This window comes from Cryptomeria japonica, chromosome 10 (genome assembly GCF_030272615.1).
Source record: "Cryptomeria japonica chromosome 10, Sugi_1.0, whole genome shotgun sequence".
NCBI lineage: Eukaryota > Viridiplantae > Streptophyta > Pinopsida > Cupressales > Cupressaceae > Cryptomeria > Cryptomeria japonica.
Genome location: NC_081414.1, coordinates 530,025,792 through 530,048,924, shown reverse-complemented (window position 1 = coordinate 530,048,924; position 23,133 = coordinate 530,025,792).

The window sequence follows — 23,133 nt, the reverse complement described above, 5'->3', positions numbered from 1 at the left end:
CAAAAATAGTACATCAACCTTACAATACCTTAAGCATCCCAGCCACTTATAACATGCATTTTTAGGGCAACAAACAAAGTCCACATGCTGAGTGTATAGTACTTTGCTGATTAGTCGCCACATTTCAACAGAATGTTGATACTAATGAAGATGAGGATGAAGAAGAAAAGCAAGAAGAACCAGTTAAGACCATTCTTTGGTATGTCAAGTTGAATCATGATCCCAAGCAGATCATAGGTGATAAGGATGTAGGAATCCTTACCAGAAGAAAGATCGGAGAAAACTCATGAATGATCTCTGAATTTGAGCCTAAGTCATTCAAAGAGGCTCATAAAGATGAATACTGGATCAAGGCAATGGAAGAAGAACTTGACCAAATAGAGAAAAATGGTAGATGGTCCTTGGTACCTAGACCAGAGCATAAAAATGTCATTAGCACCAAATGGGTGTTCATAAATAAGTTGAATGATGATGGCTCAGTGATTAGGAATAAAGCCAGACTGGTATGCAAAGGATATGCTCAAGAAGAAGGTGAAGACTATGGGGAAACCTTTGCTCTTGTAGCCAGATTGGAAGGAGTTTGTATGCTTCTTGTATATGCATCTTTTAAGAGATTCAAGGTATATTGAATGGATGTAAAATCTACATTCCTAAATGGTGTACTTGAAGAGGAGGTGTATATTGGGCAACCAGATGGGTTTACTCTATCTAAAGATAGTGACATGGTATGTAGGCTACATAAAGCATTATATGGTCTAAAGCAAGCACCTAGGGCATGGTATGAGTGCCTACATTCCCATCTTATGAAGATTGGATTTGAGAGAACAAGTGAAGATAGCAATATCTACTTAAAGTCTGAAGGAGATCAGATTCTGATCTGTGAAGTTTTTGTTGATGGCATCATCTTTGGTGGAGATGACAAGATGAGTCATGAGTTTGCTGATGAGATGAAGAAAGAGTTTGAGATGTCACTCATAGGGGAGATTAAGTTCTTCATTGGACTGCAGATCCAACAGATGGAAGATGGAATCTTCATCACTCAGTCCAAATATGTCAAAGAGGTGTTGAAGACTTTTGGCATGGAAGACATCAAACTAGTTGCAAATTGACAAAGGAGGATGATTCCACACTAGTTGATGAGAAGGAATACCGGTCAATGATTGGTAAGTTGCATTATGTAGTGCATAGCAGACCGGATATTGCACATGTAGTTGGCATCACTGCAAGGTTCTAGAAGAGTCCAAGAGAATCTCACTTGATTGTAGTCAAGCGGATTCTTAGGTATCTGAAGGGAACAGTTGACTATGGATTGTGGTACCCATATAGCAATAATTTCAATCTAAAAGTGTTCACAAATGTTGATTGGGCCAGTAATGTGGACGACCGAAAGAGCACAATCGGTGGTGCATTCTTTCTCGGTGGTAGACTGGTCTCATGGATGAGTAAAAAACAAAGTTGTATCTCTCAGTCTACAGTGGAAGCAGAGTATGTTGCAACTTTCATGATCCACACTCAGACAATCTGGATGAAGCATGTACTGGAAGGCTTCAAGATCCTTGTATCTGAACCGATAAGTATATTCTATGATAACACAAGTGCTATCAATATATCAAAGAATTCAGTTTTACATTCTAGAACCAAGCATTTTGAGCTTAAGTATTATTTATTGAGGGAAAAGGTTCAGAATAAAGAAATTGCACTAGAGCATGTGTCCAATAAGGAACAGTTAGCAGACATATTCACCAAGCCTCTCCCAAAGACAACTTTTGTGCATTTGAGAGGTGAATTAGGGGTATTACCCCTTCAGGAGGTGAACTAAAAGTGATTGTTCCACATCAGTCAGGTATTGGACAAAGTTTTGATTGATTGGTGTGTTGAAGGTTGCTACTCCTTAGGGGGAGCAACATGATAGAACAGTGATGATTGTACCTCCACTTTGGCATTGTTGTCAAAGGGGGAGAAGGAGTGAATCGAAAAGATATCTACAGCAAATGGGGAGAAGATGTGAAGCAGAGAAGATATCTTTTGTAAATTGCCATCAATGCCAAAGGGGGAGATTGTTGGCATTATGTAAACCGGCATGAAGACATAATGATATTGTATGTTGTCATTGATGTCAATATGGGACATAGTGTGAACTGGCACATGTGATAAGTGAAGAGAGAGGAACCGGCATATGTATGAACTAGTTTATATGCCAGAGTGAAGCAGCATATTTTTTCAAGGTGAACCAACATGTAGTTATGGGAACCGGCACATGGAAGCATTGTATGACTATCAGTTGGTAGGTAGCTTCCACTTTGGGGTTTCCGGTTGGATTACCTCAAGTCTGTGTGACTCAATCGGTGATCTTTGTGTGATGAGTTAGCAGTATGATGAAGGATAGATCATGTTGACACGTAAGCTCTGTGTGCATGAAGGATCTTGCATGAAGATGACTATTCCTATCTACCTTGAGAATGTGTGAAGTTTATCAAACGGTGATAACGTGTGATGGGTTATCAGCCGCCATGAAAATGGTGGATAATGGTCGATGGAGAATGTCTTGAGATCAATTCAAGATTGTTGCATTTAATGCAGCATGAGTCAATGGTCAGGATCGAACCGTTTGAATTGCTTAACCCAACAGGTTTAGGGTTTAGGGTTTTTGCTACCGACCTGTATGTTTCCTATAAGGTCAATGTTGGGTTTCTTTTTGAGGTTGTCAGCAAAAATTGTGAGTGTGTATCCAGGGAAAGTGATACGTGATTCTTGCCAGACCAAAGGAGAGAAGAGATACCTGCAAAGTGAATGCACAGAAGGAAAAGAGGAGCCTAAACGGATCTGCATTAGCATTAAGTGTTGTTAACAGATCATTGTAATACCTGTTGATCTCTAACCACTTCAATAGTTGTAAAATCCCCTAACAGGGTAGCCTTAACTGGCTTGATTCAAAATCCCTTAAATCGGGTGGTCTTAACTGGCTTGATTCAAAATCCCTTAAATCGGGTAGTCTTAACTGGCTTGTTTCAAATCCCTTAACCGGGTAGCTCGAGGCTAATGAGTTTTGAGAAGATAGAGAAGCTTAGGAGATCCTTTCAGCTATTGAGTTCTTGAAATCCTCTAACAAGGTAACCCTACCGGGTTTAACCCTTAACTGGGTATCCCTTAACCAGGTGATCCTTAATAGGATCGGTTCCTACTAGAACCTATTGTAATGTCCTTAATCGGACAAGGCTCCTAACAGAGTGGAATTCTAAAGAGTTCAAAAATCAGCTTGTGGGTATTCATCCCCACCGTGGTTTTTCCCAGTTGGGTTTCCACGTGAAAATATGTGTGTCATGTGAAATGCTTATGTCTTGTGATGCTTTGTTTTACCTGTTAAGCACATGAAGGTTCTATGTTTTATGCCTGTCTATAAAACATATTGAACTCATTGTTGTGAATATCTGATGGTCAAGTTTACTGGTTTATGCATGAGAATATAATGATACTATAGTATTGAGCTAAGAGGAAAGCTTATTGAGTGACCGGTTCATGACTGATTGAGCTATACTGGATGTTACCGGTTTCACTCTGCTTTACTGGTATTCATGTTTGTCAGTCATTTGGAGCATTTGTTGTCAAACCAATTTTTGACTATATTTGTGTTTGTACTGATTCACCCCCCTCCTCTTAGTACTGGTTTGGTACTAGTGGTTAATCATTGACCTATCAATTGATTGCATTGTGAAGTCTTGCATTATCTCACTGGTAGGTTTACTTGTGTTTGCTTTGCTAACTAGTAGTCACTCTTAGGATCAAAAGGTGGAAGAGGTTTTGGAAACCACTGATTCACCCCCCTCTCAACAGTACATCATGTTCAACAATTGGTATCAGAGCCTAGGTTCCCAGTTGGTAAGATTTCTCTAGCTTAGTTAGATTCTAGTATTTGAAGACAATGGTATGTTTAGCATCCCCCCTACTCTAGTGTTTGATGGTTCAAACTTCTTTGTTTGGAGTCGTAGGATGGAAGTCTACATGTCCTCCCTTGGGTTTGATGTATGGATGCTAGTAGTAAATGGCTGCCCTAGTAAAGTCAGTCCTCCCACCAATCCTGAAGAAGAAAGGAGAAACAAATGTAATGATGAAGCTATGGAGGCCATACTCAGTGGACTATTTGGTAATATCTCCTCATAGGCGGATAGATGCAGATCTGCTAAAATCCTATGGGATAGATTGAAGAAACTTTATGGCAATGAACCTTGCACTATAGAACTAGTTTGTGCAAATAGGAAAATAAATGAAACATGTGTTTGCAGATGATGAAGGTAGATCTGTTAGCAACAACAAAAACAATGAAGAGGAAACTAACCTCTTTATGGCTCAAGAATTAGAAGATGAGAGACACACATGAGAGAGTAATCATGAAGATCACTCCTACCGGCAATATGTGTTTGAGAGTGATAATGAAGATGAAGCTGAAGTTGATATTGAATGTGAATTGGTAAGTACACTAGAAGAGATACCAAATGTTAGAAATGAATTTAAGAGGTACAAAGATTTAGTTCATGAAGAATGCAACCGGTTGAGAACATACCTTAAAGAATCAAATAATAATATCTAGATATTGACATCTCAAATAGAAGAGGCAAAAGGATTGACTAGTGAATTGAAATCAGTCTTTGATGCTAAGGAGAGAATATGTGAGGAACTACAACTAGAAGTGGAGAAAAAGGACAAAGAATATAAGGACCTAAAAGGAGAAATAGAGAGCATCAGGAAAGACATTGAGAAGTGTCAAAATGAGCTCAAGATAAGGATCCAGTATTATGGCAGCACTGAGGCCTTGGACAAAATGTTGAATAAGAAAAAACACTCCAAGGATACCGAAGCATTAGGATATGCTACCAGTGAATTCTCCACAAGAGAGGATATCTATCACAAGGACATCTAGTTTGTCTCCTCTAATGGAGATAACAAGAGTCAGACATTCACAGTCTAAAGTGCACCAAGAAAGAAGGTGACTTGAGGCTAAATATGAAGACCGGTGCAGCAAGAAGAAATAATGCAGATCCTAAAGGAAAATGAAAGCTAAGAGAAGATAGGATCACTAGAAACAAGAATGCAAGAAGGTAGCCCAAGAGATTCCCCATTGGTGGAAGACAAAGAGATGCTGCACCTCAGAGAAGTAGAGGTGAAGAAGCCAAACTGGTCAAATCACTTCATGTTTGGCAAAATAAATTTGTAAGTAATATGTCTCCATTCTCCGGTTACTATTTTTCTTGTAAAGGATATGGCCATAGGGTAGAGGAATGCAAAAATATGTCTAGGAATAGAAAAGGTGTTCTTCCTAGGAATAACAATTTAGATTATAGAAGATGTAATGCATTTGGGCATAAAACATCAAAATATAGAAACATGCACAAGCTCACTCCCGGTTATGCTAACTAGAGTCCATTTGCTACTTCAAGAAATATAAATTATATATGTTATAACTACAATGGATATGGTGATAGAAGTAATGAGTGTAGGAAGAAGATGATTCATGCACATGGCAGCCAACATAATAGCTATGACTAAAGGAGAACTGCTCCTGCAAGATCAAGAAGTTAGTTGAAACTGGTAGCATGATAAAATGGCATGACCCTGAGAAGAAGATAAAACCGGTCTGATAGAAGGTCTTCCAATCATCCAATTGGGATGAATGCAGTATAATTCTATGGAAATGTATCTAGTCATACTGCAGAACCTAGTAAAGAAAAGACCTATCAGTAGAAGAGGATGAGACCTACTCCAAAGGCTACAAATGAGAAGAGGAGGGAGTCCAAACAAGTATGGAGGAAGAAGGAAGAGAACATGACCATGGACTAGCAATGTGCATTCAATGCACATGTGATATCCCCTAAAGTTTAGAGGAGATGCATATCCTTAGGGGGAGCTACATGTTGATTAGATCATTCACCCCCAATGCTGAGTAGGACAAAGATTAAGGATGGGAATTTATCGGCATGAGGGAGAAGTTGAGATGAAAAAGTGTGTGCAATTAGTATCTTGGCTACACATTCACATGGGCGAGATGGATCACTGCTGCAAGTGTCAAAATACGATGTGACATTGGAAGGAGGGCTAGTAGACAAAGTTTACTAGCAAAAATATTGGATTGGTATAGTAAACCGGCATGTGCAATATGTTACCACTAGGGACAGTTATCGATAGTGAAGAACATGTGTTGCAATGCATTTTGGTAACACTACAGTGGCTTCGGTGGCTTGGAAAGAAGAAATTCTCCCTGGGTAATATTGGAGAAGCATTGTCTAGCAATGTGTTGAACCGGTAATTGATCTCATGTGTACACATCCTGATGAGTCAACCGGTTGGATAGGTGACATGTTGTTGATGTAGGTTGGTATTTTGGTCATGAAAGAGGATGTCACAAGATTGTAATGGACCTCATGGAAGTGGTAGATCATCTACAGTTCATAGATTCTCACTTTTATTGATAAAAGGTGTAGATTGAAGCACCAGATTAGAACCTAACATTCTTAGAAGACCAAAGATCTGCAGTTCAGGGGGAGTTCACAATCATACCTTCTGATTGATATCAGACATACTGAACACAATGGCAAATCAGGTAGTTATTTGTCCATACCAATATGTCAGTGACTTTGGGAAGGTACCTATTCAATTTGTCTATCTATCAAAGTCACAATCAAGTTACCCGAGAGTATAATAGAACATGAAAAGAATGTTCTCATTTTTCATTAAGCCATCGGGTGATAGGAAGTGCAGTCTAGGTTATAGGTGGAACAACCTGTAAAGTAGGAGAAAAGGGCTCACTTAACTGGTTGTGAGCACAAAGAGGGAGAGTTACCCACATAGGGGGAGAATATATCAGATTGGTACATGATTTCTACTAACAATTGGTGTTAGTGCAACCTCCACAGATTAAGAGTGTTCCATTGGTACCAGACTGGTATATAGGATTGGAGTCAGTTGGTGTTGGAACCCTCCATCTCAAGTGCTTCTATTTGAGATAATGCACTACATAGCCGTAAAAAATGGAGAAGCAAATAGTAGGAAGAGGGAAAAATAATGCTTGTTGTATACCGGATGTCAGTTCCCTTTTCGATTGTTGTCAAAGGGGGAGAGAGAGTCTATAGTATGTCGGATACTACATGTGTTGACATCAATTCCAAAGGGGGAGATTGTTGGCATTGTGTTGTCATTGATGTCTATGCAATGTTGTCATTGATGCCATATGGTATCATTGTCATGGATGACAACTGATAGTGTGTGCAATTGAGGCCAATCAATATGCAAGCTAGAGTCATAGGTATACAAGTTGTTGTTGAGAATGAAGAAACCGGTACTTGTTGAACAAGTGGATGAACATGTTAGTATACATGTTGGTACTAACTGGTAAGATAATGACTGGTAAGACTACAAAGTGCAAAGGTCACCAATATGTTAGTGTGATGCCATCTAGAAGGACTCCCACCAATAAATGATGATGTCCCTGGAAGAAGAGAATATTAAAGAAGGAATGTTGCCTGAGGATTGTAGGGAAATTGCATCTGCCCAAAAATAGGGAAGTCACACCATCGACTTATAGATGACATAGTTAGTTCCTCTCCCACTGGTGATTGGTAGATTGTGAACAATGGTGTATCTACCCCCACTGACCAGATGATGTGTGAGACTCCAACATGTGAGATCAGTGATGTTCTCTTGATCAATAGAGTAAGCAGATGAGCCACCAAAACAATCAAGGAGTGATGAGTTTGTCACTTTGACAAACCAGCAGAGAGGAAAACCTGCTAGATAAAGGAGAAGGAAAGGTTTAGCTATAGACAGAGAGTACAACCAAAATGGAGATGCAGTTTGATGCAAGGATAGTTGAAGACTGCTTGCATGATGTTATCATGCATGTTACCGACATGAAGGTAGATGTAGTGTCCACCAATAAACAGGGCTACCAGAATGCTAGAAAGTACACAAGTGAAAGGCTCTCTTCAAATGGAGATGAATATATTGATTTGAAAGGTCAATGAATGATCAATATGATACACCAAAAGCACAAAGATCAGAACTAGTATGTGTGATGACCGAGATGACATGATCCACAGGCATAAGGAAGGTGAAGACAAGAATGGTAACTGGTAAGGGAAGATGTACTAGCAGGGTTAGATGTCTGGTAGGTGTGCACTGGTTGAGTGTTTGATTGATGATCTTGTTTGAACCAACATAGAGGTCCAACCTAAGATGGATACCAACAAGGATGCCACGTGGAGTTGAAGTGGCAAGTTTGCAGAGGTAGCTGAAGTGCCATGTCGGTGAGGTTGTTGGTATTTGGTAGACACTTATTATTGACTGCAAAAATCATGGGAGGTGTTGCAGAGGTATGCATCTCAAGGAAGGTTGAACAAAGTTGAATAGAGATGATTGATAGGATACATTGATCAATTCTGAGTGTCCACGTGCAGAATGAGGTTGGTGATGCAATCTGCAGAACCATTTATGGTAATTGACCAAGTGCCTTTCCGACAGACTGTCTATAATTGATAAACTTAGCAAACATGTATTGGAAGCCACAAGATTGGCAAAGTTTAATTTTTTTTTCGCAAGTGGTTGATCTCTAGAACGAGATCTGATTGGATTTGGTTTTCCTTGAGGTCGATGAAGAAACCCTAACTGCCTGAAGTTTGAATTGGTTTTTGGCGGGAAGACTTGTTTATAAATATACAAGTCAAAATAAATGAAATGGTGTTGTTGGAGGATGTTGCCAGAAGGTGTGATGCCAGTGGAAAGAGAAGAGTTGATTTAATTGTGAGAGTAAAGCAACTGAGAATTTGGAGGTGCAATTAGTAAGAAGGATTAGCAAGGGATGAACCAATAAAGGTCTGAGATTCTGATAAGTTGTAAGAAGTACATCAGTCAAGACAACTGGTAGTGTTAGAACTAGTAGGAAAGAAGCAACAACAGGAAAGAAGAAACAACAGGCAAGGATTGAGCAGGGTTTAACCGGTACTAAGGAACTAGTCGGTAACTAGGTGGAAAGGAAGACAATCTGTAGAGCTTGAACCGGTAAGGGAGTTGCAGTGAGAAGACAACAGACAAGATAGAGGCCAAGTAGAGGAAGAGTTAGAGAAGGTGAGAAGAGAACTGATAGAGAGTAGAGCAGAGGCAGACTAGTGAGGAGACATATTTGTGAGGTTAAAAAATTCATTTGTAACTAGATTATAATTATTGTATTGATTATTATCTATTATATCTCACTAAGTTTGAGCTCGGTGTAGGGCTTGGTTATCCTTTGGGTTGGTGCCCATAAAATTAGTAGTGGTTGGTGCCCTAAATGTTGTAACCAGTGTTTTCATTGTGAGGCTGGATTGGAGTAGTAGACTCCAACAACTTTTCTCTCTGAGGTTTTTCCCATCTTGGGTTTTCCTCGTATATACCATTGTCATGTGATGTGCCTTTGTGTTATTGCATTGTGAAGTTTTGCATTATCTCACTAGTAGGTTTACTTGTGTTTGCTTTTCTAACCAGTACTCACTCTTAGGATCAAAAGGTGGAAGAGTTTTTGGAAACCACTGAGTCACCTCCTTTCAGTGATACATCATTTTCAACAACATGAGCATCTTCACTTAGAGTATACGGAAACAACCTACACACTACATCCTCATGCTGAATTTGAGCTCTTCCACACATATCTTTGAAAACCTTAAGATGCACTTCTGCATCACCATAAATTTAAAACTTTGGACACAATTTATCAGGATTTTTGGGTAGATCATGGTAAACGTTGAACTTGACAGGTGAATTTGCATTAAAATATGCCATTGGAGGAGGTGGTGGTGGTGGATGAAATGGACATTGCAATTGAGTTTGCAATTGTCCTCTATTATTACTTGCTAAATTTGGTCTGACTAAACTATCCCTAGGCCTTCTATTCCTCCTATCTGGTAATTCCTAAAACTGAACAGCAAGATCACATGACGTAGACCTAGTGACTCTTTTGTACTCCAGCTTAAAGTACCTAGGTTTTTTAAGGTCTAGTACTTCAGGCCCTCCTTCTAGCACTAGATTCTATTGATGTGAGTTTTGAGTTTTCTCAACATTCATAAACTCTTTCCCTTAACCGTGAGTTTATGCTCTTGAAAGGTATAGGAGACCTAGACCTCAAGGCTCGAGACATCTTATAAGACCCTGTGTTTTTTCTTAGTAGCATTGCAATGTCCCTCCTTAGTTTATCTTTTGATCTATGCGTTGATAAGACTTATTTAGACATATTATTGATACTTGATGATTGCCTATGACTCTATTCATATCTTAGATGCTATGTTTATGATGATAGATAATTTATATGGACATGTTATATGATGGTTCTGAAGGATGATTGACATATCTTGGATTATTATGATCATGACACTTCTTATTATGGATTATGAGATATGATGGATATAGGCTTGATGGATCTTATATGCATTTCTATGTTGTTGGATTATATTGATCATGGATTTGATGTCATTGTGGATATACTAACCCTACTTCATGGTTACATATGATGAGTTGACTATATGATGTGTTTGATTTTTGTATGATTGCCTTCGTGATAGGGACGATGTCACATCACTCATTGTGAGTGAGATGTGTCATTGTGATTCTCTATCACTTGCTTGTCTATGAAATATGGCATATATTGTATCATGGCTTTGTGGTTGCAGGTACTAGACACCGACTCCACTTGGCTCCACATGTCTGAGCATGTCTTTAAATCCCAACGGCAAGTTGTTGGAGATGGCATGAATTACCTTCACATACTCTAGGTCTAAGATGTCTACCTTGAGTCGTCAGCGTCTTGGCGTAATTCACCATGTTAGTCAGTGAGCTATGGTTTTGTGAGTATGTTATGGTTTGTGAGTATGCAAGTATTTATTTATTTATTTAATTAATTGATGTGAGATTAAATAGTTGTTAATGTTTAATTTAATTATTTAATTATTGGTCTTTTGATTATTTGAGATTTAATATTTATTTATCTATTGTTAATTTTAAATTTATCATTTAAGTATTTATTTATTGTTGAATAATGTTTTATTTAGTATTTTTTTGTTTAATCAATATTTATTTTTTACTCATTTATTTATTGTTTAATTAATATTGGCGGCTTAGTTATTTATTTATTGTTTATCATTGTTTTTTATATTTTAATATTGAAAAATATTTATTAAATGTTATTTATTTATTTTATAAGCCTTTGGGTTAACTATTTAATTACCCATTTGATTTATTTAATCAATCTTAGCCTATAGTTATTTGTATAGTCTAATTATTAATTATATTTGGGGAAATAAAGTACCTTATATTGAAATTCTTCACATCCCACTTCTAATTATAATTTTTTTTTTATTATTTCTCTCACCCATAGTTTATTCTCATTGGTTGAATTTGAAATGAGAAATAAAAATATAAACTAACGTGGGTAGGTAAAATATATTCCCGAAAGGAATATTTTGATTGGCTGTTTTGAGAGGCTGGGGTTTTGGGCTTTTGAAGGCTTTTCATTTTGTTTCCTGTGTATGTTATCGAGTTACACTCTTTTGAATCTTCTCTACAATTTTATTTTGAACTTGGATTTTGTCTTTGGGAGCTTGCTAGATTTTGTTGGGCGCTTCTATAACTTTCTTCCATCACTTCTGGTTGCAAGTTGGTGGTACCCTTCTCTTTATTTTTCGTTTTTTTTTCATCTTCCTATATTCACTATGTCTTCAGTTTATATGCAGAAGATGGGTTGAAATAAATCTTATACTAAAGTTTTATATGGTTTTAGAATTTAATATTTCTTGGGGTAAATTATGTTATATGGTTTTACTTTAGCCTTTGGGGAAAATTTATTATTTTTGGCTTTGAGTTTTGGTTTCTTTTCGTATGCACGGTTCTGCATACATTTCCTTCTATGAATCTTTCTTGTGTGGGTTCTTTATCTATCTTGAGAGTGTAATGTGAGTTCTCTTTGGGCTGTGATTTCTCTGTGAATATTATTTTGGTTTATTAGGCTCTCTGTAAGTTTTTCGGAACGTATACTGAGTCTTTGGCTGTGAGAAGGTGTTTCGATATATCTTTCCATATAGTGCATGATTTCTTATTATGTTCATTTACTTCATTTTGTATTACCTAAGCATTTCTTTTAAGCCCTTGTTTGTAAGTTTTCATGATGCTTTTGATTTAATATCCATGTTGTAAATTTCATCCTTCCAAGTCTGTTTCTGAGTAAATGCACTATTTTAGCATATGCACTGAATCATGTTGCAAATGCGATGTTTCTTCTAGTAAATGCATTGTAATGTATTTTATATGCGTTATTTGGCTCTGTAAATGCATTGTTTTGTAAAAAATGTGTTGTTTCTATCAATGGATGTGCTTTAGAAACCGTCAAATGCATTGTTGTGTCTAGTATAAGCATTGCAGACTTTAGCCTATGCGATGTACTGTGTGTTATATGTGCCAGACTTCCCAGTTTATATATTTTGGTCAGTTTTTCCAGTTTGTCTTGAATTCCAGGATTTGATATTGTACCAGAGGAATTCATGGAAGTCTATTGATGTTTTCCAGTGTCGCATTTTATCAGATTTGATGATGTTATTTGGCTTTTTCTTCTATATGTTGATATGCTTCATTGTTGAGTTTTTGTGTTCTCTTTCATGTTGAGAAGCCATGATAGAGAGGGTTTCTTTATTACATTTAATCCATCAAGTTTATGTGGTTTTCTTCTAGTGTTCATTTCATGATTGGACAGATTTGATGGCCTTTCTATGGCTTTGATGCATTATTGTTCTATGAGGCTCTTTGTTCCTTTATTGGAAGTATATGTATGTGTATGGTTGCATGATGATGCTTGTGGATTTTAGTTTTATATGATTGAATTAGAGCCTCCTTTTTATTATTGTTGTGTTGGAACATGTTAGGGGGAGTGGGCTTCCATGTGATGGTCGGGATCGTGAGAGATAAGTTGTGAGTTGATAAGCCTCCCGTTTAGATCACCAGGGCACATTGGAAGTTTTCCTTATTATAGACAAGTGATAACATGAATAATGAAATTATATGGATTGGGTAATTAGGACTCACCTAATCAAGATAACTAATAGTTGAGCCCCAAGACTTGATCCTAGGGAGGACATTTTAGGATAAGCTTGGGAAGGCCACTGCGATGGTTAGTCAATCTCCCTTGATTCTCTCATAGGTTGAGATAGCTCCACATGCCTATCAGGGTTATTACTTGAAGGGTTGTGTGTCTATTTTTGGAGGATAGCATGTGATGACACTCCACTCCTACATGTGTCCTTGTTTGTTGTGCTAATGCCTTGTCTATTGTTATGCCTATGGGAGTTTCTATGTGTGGTTTTCATGTAATTGGTTGTTGTGTTTGGGTGGTTGTGATACTTGCGTTGTGAGTCTCCTTGGTAGTTTGGTGTCGTCTTAGGTCTAGAGTGTGTGTTGGGACCTTGTGTCATCTCCTAGCATGGGGTGGTTCCTTTGGTTCTATATGGCCGAGTAGTTGGTGCCTTTCTACCATTGGGATGTTCTTATTGGATTCTTATGCTTGGATGTGGATTCTTCTCATTGCAACTTATGGTCGAATAATTTAATAGATGAATGTAACTAATATCATGGATTATATAGTACAATCATATTGTAGAAGTTGTAAATGAGACTATGTAATTAGGAGAGCTATGCTCTTGTTGAAATGATCATGTAATTATATAGTAGAGGATGTTAGGAATGGGCCTATAATTTGTAAGATGGATATTGTGATGTATTGAAATGTAATTATCTTTGAAATAGAATGTAATTCATGTTAATGGATATGTTGTAGGTTATCTTGTAATGGTTTGTAAAAGGGATTCATGAGTCTGATATCAAGATCATGTAATATGAATTTATGTTCTTATTTAAGATATACAAAGATAGGAAATCAAATATGGTAATTAAGATGATATGGTAAATGTAGCTATGTAGCTTGCATTTAGTAGATATAAGTATTAGGGGTCTTAGTAAGATGAATTATTTATATGTTGTAATGGATTGTAATAATTATTTTATAATACAATGATATTTGAGTATGGATGTAAATGCAAATATTGAATAAATGTTTTTAATGAAAGGTTGATATTCTTGATAAATTGATACTTCTAGATTGTACAAATGAATGAGTAGTAGGTAAGATGATTAGTTAACCTTAAGGAAATGATTTAGATTGTTTCAGTTAATATGGAGTGAGGTTATGAATCTAATAGTAGAACAACACATGGGTGCATCTAAAAGTATTTGAATGTTGCTTAGGTATTGGAATAATGTAATTGGATCCGTTGATATGTGTTTATCATTGCATGTATGTTATGATTGTTAGATGAGCTTGTAGATTAAAAGTGGAAAAGAACCTATGTAAGTAGGATTGTTATAGTGTAGGAATTGTAATTGATAAATATGTGTTAATGGAATTTATATTTATGGTTGTGTTAGAAAGAAACACAGGACCATGTATAGCATTTAAGAAGTTGTTTAATGAAGGACATTATGGTTATTGCATTATGCACTTAGGAATCATGTAAAGGAAAAAGATCATGCTATAATTATAGAATCATGAGTAGATATGGAGTATTGGTTAAGCAAGGGAAATTACATCTAAACATTATTATTATAGGTGAATAGAGATCATGTTAATAGAAAATGGTTAAGGGTTTTAGGCACATTTGGATTTGGTGCATAAAATAAACATAAGAGAATTGGTCTTACATTGAAAAGAGTAGCATATCATATTAGTTAAATGAATAAGTATATTTCATACCATGAAGGATAGAAGTAAATGAGTTGCATGTGTATAGATAATGAACAAGAAATAATAAGTGTTGTTTGGAAACGAGTTAATTGTTATTGCTTATAATGGTAGTAAGTAGTGACGTTGAGATACCCTAGGGAGATGGTATTAATAACTTGTTATGTTTAATTCCACTTGTGTAATTGGTTTACGAGTGCATGTGATATGTTTCATGTTCATAGAGATTACATGTTAATGGATGATTAATCTATATTGAATAGTTGATGATATGTGTTACATTAGTTGTAATTTTAAAAACAAATTATCTCCATTAGAAGGTTAGTTTTTCTTTATTTCTCTAGGCTATTTTGATGGGCATTACAAGCATACATTAACTATTTTTTATATGAGGGGATTTTGATTAGTTCCTTTAAGATAACTTAGTTTTGCATTCTCTAGAGGATTATTTCTTTTATAGTTCACAATTTTCCAAATGTTTTGAAATAAAGAAAAACAAATGAATTTAAATACTGAAATGAATTTTGATATCCCAAGCTAGTATCTCAATACATGCCTTTCTAAAATCAATAATGATAAGGAAAAATCTTAAAATAACTAGAAATATTCTCTCAATTATTTATAAAACTATGTGATTCACAAATGAAACACTGAATTATACAAAGCAAGGCATATAACACACCAGAAATCCACGTAAAGATATTTTACTTCATACAAAAATAGTGAAGTACAATCACATATCATTATCTATAAGTCCTTCAGACTTTATTATCACTATTATTTGCAAAGAATAGACACTACTAAAATAATTATATTGTAAGAGAAACAAGAAAAGAGGCTTGAACTTGTCAGAGCTCTCATAAGTCTACAAATCTCAATCTGTTTTCAAAATGAACATCATTATGCTTTTATAGAAGATTTCTAACAAAAGGACAAAATATTGACAGCTTAGAGTCATTCCTATTCCTGGTGAACATTTGACTTTTCTTGCAGCTCAAAAGTCTCAAGGTGTTGCTCACAGTACTATTGAAGACTTGTCAAAATTTGTGCCATCTCTTTGCTTTTAGACTACTTTACGATGGACAAATTATATTCTTGCACTCAACATTTTACCCACACAAGCTCTATGTTCTGATCTTCATCGGAAACATTATCTTCATATTGCCTTTCCCAACTTTGGATTTATCCTATGTCTCCTAAGACCCGCGAATTTGAAAGTCTGCCTAACTTTGATGCTCTCATGTTCCATTCATCTTCAAAATCCTCTACTATCACATCTTCACTCATCTCGATTACTTCTTCTACTAATCCTCCCATTAACATTTCAATGAGTTTAGCATTTTGGTACTGGGCATCCACCACGTCCCTTTTTGCGTCTTGTAACTTTTCTATTCCTTTCTGCAAACTATTTATTTACCAAGTATTGATTGTTGTCCCAATTTTCACTTGAGGCAATTACTCCACAGTCAATATCTTCTAATTAATAATTTTTTTCCGTAGTCATTTCCTCCGCCATTTAGAAATATGATGTTTCTACTTTAACATGTCCCAATACTTCTTCATGTGCCTTTTGGGTCTTATCAATCCTCTTAATCAATTTCCCCCAAGTTATGTATCTATCTATTACCACTTTCAGTGAATATTTGGCATGATCTAGTACCTTCTCAGTCCAATCATCCATGAGTTTTGCCTTTCTTCTTAGCAGATCCACTACTACAACTTCTTCTCGAGACACAAGCATTGGATGAGTTGGGATTTTTTGTGGAGTTTCTCCCCTTTTGGTAATCCCTTTTACAAACTTTACCAATTGATCTATCTACATTTTTTTCTCTTTTATCTTTCTTTCATCCATCTACATTCTCTCTTCCATCAGGGAGACTCCTTCTTGATGAATACTAAGAGGGGGGGGGTGAATTAGTATGCCAAAAAGCTCTATACTTAAACACTTTGCTAGACTAACAGTAAACCGATAAAATAGTTTAGCAGACAAACCAGTTAGCACACATGCAAACCAAATAGCAAATAATGAATTCACCCATAGAAGCACAAACACCATAACACAAGAGATTTTGATGTAGAAACCCAAATGGGAAAAACCACGGTGAGATGGAACTCAAAAGTAACTATCTGCAGAATAGGAACCACACCGGTTAAAGTCATACAATGTTCTTTACCAGAACAGATCCTGTTAGGAATCTCAATCTCTATTAGGAGATAAGACCAATTAAAGACTACATTTCTAGAGGATTTTAGATCCAGAGATGTGAACCACCTTGTTAGAGGATTTACAAAAGGCTTTTGGGCCTACTTGGTTAAGGGCTTCAAACTTGTCCAAAATGTAAGTAATCAACAAGTGAGTGATCTAGCAAATAGCAAAGATTGCTTGGTTAGATCCTTGATAGCTCATTCCTAATGTAGTCTAGTATTACTTCAGTCTTCTACACATTCATACTCTCTCTAACTCATCAACCACCTTGAACCCTAGAAACTACATCAACAACCTAAAACCCTAGACATGATGTCCTTATAAAGGAATCTGATTTCATGTCGGTCCAATAGGATTACATTACAATTTCCTAGGTTCAATGCATCTAGAAATATTCTGTAACATGACACAAAAAGCACCGTTGAAATGTCAGTACCGTCAAACAATCGGTGGATGGTAACTCATCACAAAATGTCGATTGGTAACTAATCACAGAGTATTACCGGTTCATACAAATTATTGATTTAAGCAAAATACCGGTTGCTGGTTTGACAAAATGAAGACTGGGAAATATGTGTTCTGTCGCTTTGATCCTTCGTATCGCTTGAGATCCTTGAACCGCTTGGGGTCAACATACCACTTCAGATTGGTAATCACTTTCTGCAAAACACTAATAGTCTAAGGACTATAATGCATCATACTGGTTGGAACATGTACTAGTTGAGCTTTAACTTATACATACAAAAGTGATCTTAATGCAAGTGTGTGTCCATCAATGACAATCACAACATAATCATCAAAAATGCCAACAATCTCCCCCTTTGGCATTGATGGCAACACTTAGGAAATTTTGACATCTAAGTGTTTTACAAAAAAAGTATGCCAGAATCAAAATTACTCCCCCTAAGCATATACACTATCCCTTTTTGCAAAAAATACAATGTATACTAGAAATAACATGAAAGTATACATCAAAACATTCAAAATTTATACTTCTCCCCCTTTGCCAACAATGACAACAAAATATTACAGACTAACCCCTGTTTCATCAGAATAATAAGTGTTTATGATAGTAAAGAATAAAACTTGTCAAAAACTGATTTAAAGTCCTACAAAAATTGTTTCATAGATAAGGACCAAGACTCAAGTAGGGAGGTTTCCACTTCTTTCTTTGTCTGCATCTCAGAGACCTATTCTTCCATGGTGTCTATTGTGCTCATCTCTTGAGTCACCGTTAAGGCGTCCAGATTTAAATAACATTTTTGAAGTATCTGCAGGTGTGGGAGTAGAACCAGTTGGAGTTCCTACAAATCTCGAGTCTGATTGCTTATTTCCAACTCTATTTTGGCAGACTGGATATGAAACCGGTGAACAGTTTTCCCATAAGCTATAAAGGAGTCATATGGTAGCTTGAAGGTACTCATATATAACTGCAAGTCAGTTTGTAGCTTTTGCTTCTGTACAAGCACATCATCATAGAAGAGATGGGGTTGGCAAATCTTACTCAGTAGTAGATTCCCCTCATCCAGAGCATTCCTTATGTCTTTTTGTGCTTTTTGTAGTTTGGATCGAAGCTCAGTAAGCTTCTTCACTAGGGCAATGTTGAGAGCCTTTTGATACTCTTTCTTGGCATTTTCCTCTGCTACCTCTTCTAGGCTCTGCACCTAGTCATCCACTATGGTGCATAGGAGCTTCAATTGTGCCAAAGATGAATCAGTATTGGGGAGTTTGTGTCAGATAACAGACAGGTAAGAGTGTCCACCATAGATTGGATCACATCTTGCTCCTTCTTCCTCCTTAACACTTCAAGGCATTCTTGAGCAACCTTAATGCTCTGTAGCAGCTCCATTTCATTTGTAGAGTGGAGGTCAATAGGACTAGTGAAGTCAGCCGGTTTGGCTTGACTACCAGTTGCCTTTGGAGTCTCCATCTGAGTTATTTTTGCCACTTCTTCTTTCTCTGTAGCTCTTAACTTTTCCTCTTCGGTCTTTTTCCTTTCCTCTTCTTTTGTTTTCCTTTTCTCTTCTTTCCTTTGCTTCTCTTCTTCTGTGTCCTTTTTCTTTTGCTCCTCTTCTTGCTGCTTCTTCTCCTCTTCCTTTTTCTTTTCTTTATCTTTCCACTTCTTTTCTTCTTCATTCTTCTTCTTCTCCTCTTCCTTCTTCCTCTTCTCCTCTTCATCCTTCTTCTTTTCCTCTTCCTTCTTTCTTTTCTCCTCTTCATCCTTCTTCTTTTTCTCCTCTTCCTCTTTCTTCTTCTCCTCTTCATCCTTCTTCTTCTTCTCCTCTTCCTTTTTCTTCTTCTCCTCTTAATCCTTGTTTTTCTCCTTCTCCACTTCCTTTCTCTTCTCCTCTTCTTTATCCTCCTCTGCTTTCTTCTTCTCCACTTTCTTCTTTGCTTCCTCCTTTTTGTCCTCTACTTCCTTTTGCTTTTCTACCTGTTCAGCCTGCTTCTCCTGTCCCGTTGCTTCTGATGGTGTACCCTAAGCAACATCCTCTCCATCTAGAGTATCGACATCAATAGTGTCTATAGGTTCAACAACCGGGTTTCCTTTAGTATCAAACACTTCATTTGGTTTTGTTATTGTTGGTTCTTGCTCAGCCTTCCTGTTGGCTTCAGCCACTTGATGCATCTTTAGAGCTTCTTGAGCAAGAGAGTGTATTCTTAAGCACTTCTTGACCCTTTCCTTCTAGTAACAGGAGTCTTCTTCTTCTCATGAAGAAGAGGCCTTTGTATTTATTCATAACTTCAAATAGTTCTAATTTGATACATCAGGAAAATGTTGAGCAAAAGTTTTCTCTCATTTTCTGTTCCTTTTCTATGGCAATGCACCATTTATTGTCTGAGTTATACAAAGAATCTGGTGTCTCAGATCTAATTTCTGAAGGCAGCTGGTCATTAACACATAAATACTTAATGATTTCTTTTTCAACTACTTCCTTTTCATCATCATTAAAATCATCAAAACAATCAATCAAATTGTTCAACACTTTTCTCCTAATATTTTTTATGGTTCTTTGACAATGTGTCAAAGGTTTGTAGGAAGAAATGCCAATATTTACCGGTGCCGATGATGTCGGTTCATTCTTTGTCTTTTTCTTTGCTTGTCTTGTCTTCTTGGGTTTTTCCTTAGACATAGTTTCTTTTGAGTCCGGTGAGTTATTCCTTGTCTTCCTTTTCCTCTTGAAGACTTTAGCAGGTGCCGCTTCCAGTTTCTTCTTTGCAGGTGACCACTTGGTCACTTTAGGACTGGCTGCAGTAACCGGTACTGATGTCGAAGGCACTTCCTTTCCTTTCTTTTCAGGAGGTTCTACAACTGGTGCAACTCTTTCCAGATAGGTGTCAGTTCTCTTTGCCTTAGGATCAAGAGGTGAGGTGATTAGGGTAGAAGCATACTCGTCCAACATATCATACATCATCTCATAGCCCATAGGCTCTACTTCTCCTTGTCTGGGCTCAACAGCCTCCATTATGCATTCATCCACATTGATGATAAAGAAGATATCATCTTCATATTTCTTGACAATGTCATTAGATATCCTCATCCTCAGGCTGATCTTGCTTCTGAACTCATCAAAGTACTTATTCTGAACTTCAGGGTAGTCGGTTCCAATTGCTTGCAGGCTTTCTTTGATCTGCTTGGTAACCAGTTGGTTTGCAGACCACTAAATATCTCCCACTCTAGGGAAGTAACCTTGGAAGTAGAAAAATAGTCCTACTAGTAGTTGTCCAAACTTGAATTTTAATGCACTATCTTGTTTGATTGATTTAAGATTCAACAGAAGTTGCCTTTGCATACCAGTGCAGAGGTCAAATGATGCCTCTTCCTTTATCATCCGGTAAGTGACATTTACTGCTACAGCAGATATAGAGTTAATTCTACTGGCATGGAACATCTGGTATCCAATCACCATGCACACATATTTCACGAGGTCATCCTTGATGGTATTAACAGTCATTCCTCATGAGTCACTCACTGAACCAATGATCTTGGTCATTTCAGTCTTGATGATCTTCCTCAGGGATGGCACTTCACTGACATTGTAGAAACTGGTGATGGCATGAACAACTTGTGGTGTGATATCATGCGTTCTCTCCAGGTACATCTTGTCACCATGAACTCTACTCAGGATGATTCTAATGTGGTCATCTGTGAAATCCTCTAGGAAGCAAACCACATTGTGAAGTTTCTTCTTCTCCAGAATGCTATACTCTGGTTTGATCTTTTTATCTTTCCCATAGAATAGACCTAGCTGTGAGTGGATTGCTAGAGACCCTAGGTCTTCAATTTTACAGTCTATATAATCAGATATTCCTTCTTCCACTATTACTCCAGCAGGAACTTGTGACAGGGCATTGTATTTGGACTTGCGTTGAATGAAGCTTACTGAATTGATAGATGCACTAGAGCTAGTATGAGATTCAGAATCCATTATAAAAATAGAAAAATCAAGAAATACCTTTCGAAAATCAAGAATTTAGGGCTTTCAGATTCTACTTCGCCTCACACTTCGTTGGTTGTAGAATCACCACTTTGCGTTCTTCTCTTGACCGTTTGTAATTTGCTTATGAATCTCCTTCAAGGTTTCTAAATTTCTCTGAATCACAGCACAAATCACTTTTTCATCGCTCTGCACTTGAAAACCTTCTTTGCTCAAAAGATGATAGTGAGAAATGATTTGAAAAATTCCTTTTAAACATATTCCTCACCTACTATAATAAATGCTCCACCATTAGGGCGTAAACCCTAATTTGCATATTACCATTTTTGGTCTTCTGCCAAATGATAGGTATCACATATCGGTTAAGGTCTTTTACCAGTGTAAACTAGGGGTTCTTAGTGTTTCACCATTTGCTCCCCCTAAGCTTTTCTGATGCTTAGTTTTCCGGTTCCGATATTTCCACACTAGGTGCAGAAATCGGTTCTTCTTGCAAAACCACTGGCTTCTTCTTCCAGGTTTTGTTCATATCCACTTGAACAGTGTCAATATCAATCTTTCCTTCTAGAGTGATTGGTATGTCATCTGATATGTTCTTTCTACTTCTGCAGAATCTCACAATGTGACCCGGTTTGTTGCAATGATAGCAGACCATTCTAGGTGCTCTCTAAGGTCCATTATTCATGTTGTCGTTCTTCCTCCTGCATGTTGCAATAGTGTGACCATGATCATGACAGATCAAACAGTTTTCTCTCCATCTGGTTGCCACTTGATAGCCACCACTTCTTGACTGATGATTGAAGGCATTAAACTAGTTGTGATTCCGGTTCACAAAAGGTTCAGGACCAATTCCTTGAGTCCTCTGAGGATATATTCCAGTGTTGTTCATAACAGACTTGCATTCAGATGCTCTATGCCCAAACTTGTTGCATGTGCATTCGGAAAATTATTGTAAGCCGAGATCCTATACTCCTATGCAACAATGCCCAAACTTGAATCTGCCAAACCTGTCAAGAATATTGATGGACTTGGTTATTCCGGTCATGAAGAAGGTGAGACCTTTGGTACAAATGTTGGACCATCAAAGAAACAACTAGCATCAAAGGATAAAGGTAAGCAAAAGTTTAAACCTATTTGCTTTAATTGTCTTAAAGAAGGACATACTACCAATGTGCATAGGAGTAAGGCTTACAATAATTTTCTGAATGCACATTGGTAGTATGTCCTTCTTTAAGACAATTAAAGCAAATAGGTTTAAACTTTTGCTTACCTTTATCCTTTGATGCCAGTTGTTTCTTTGATGGTCCAACATTTGTACCAAAGGTCTCACCTTCTTCATGACCGGAATAACCAAGTCCATCAATATTCTTGACAGGTTTGGCAGATTCAAGCTTTTTCTCTAGCTTGACAGTACTCTTGTTGAACTTAGCAAGTATTTCCTTTGACTCAGAGAGTTCTTTGGAAATAGCAGCATTTGTTTCCATCTGGTTTTCATTTTCAGAGATGGCAATGTTCATTTCTCCTTGCATGTCTTCCTTTTCCACTTTTCTCGCATGGAGTTGAGCAGTTAGGGCACTGATCTCTTGCTTCAACTTGGAGTTTTCATGATCTTTGTCTTTGACCAGATCTTCAGCTTTCCTCTGGTTCTCAAGCTCTTGACACATTCGAATAGTTAGTCCTTCCAATTCTTTTCTCAG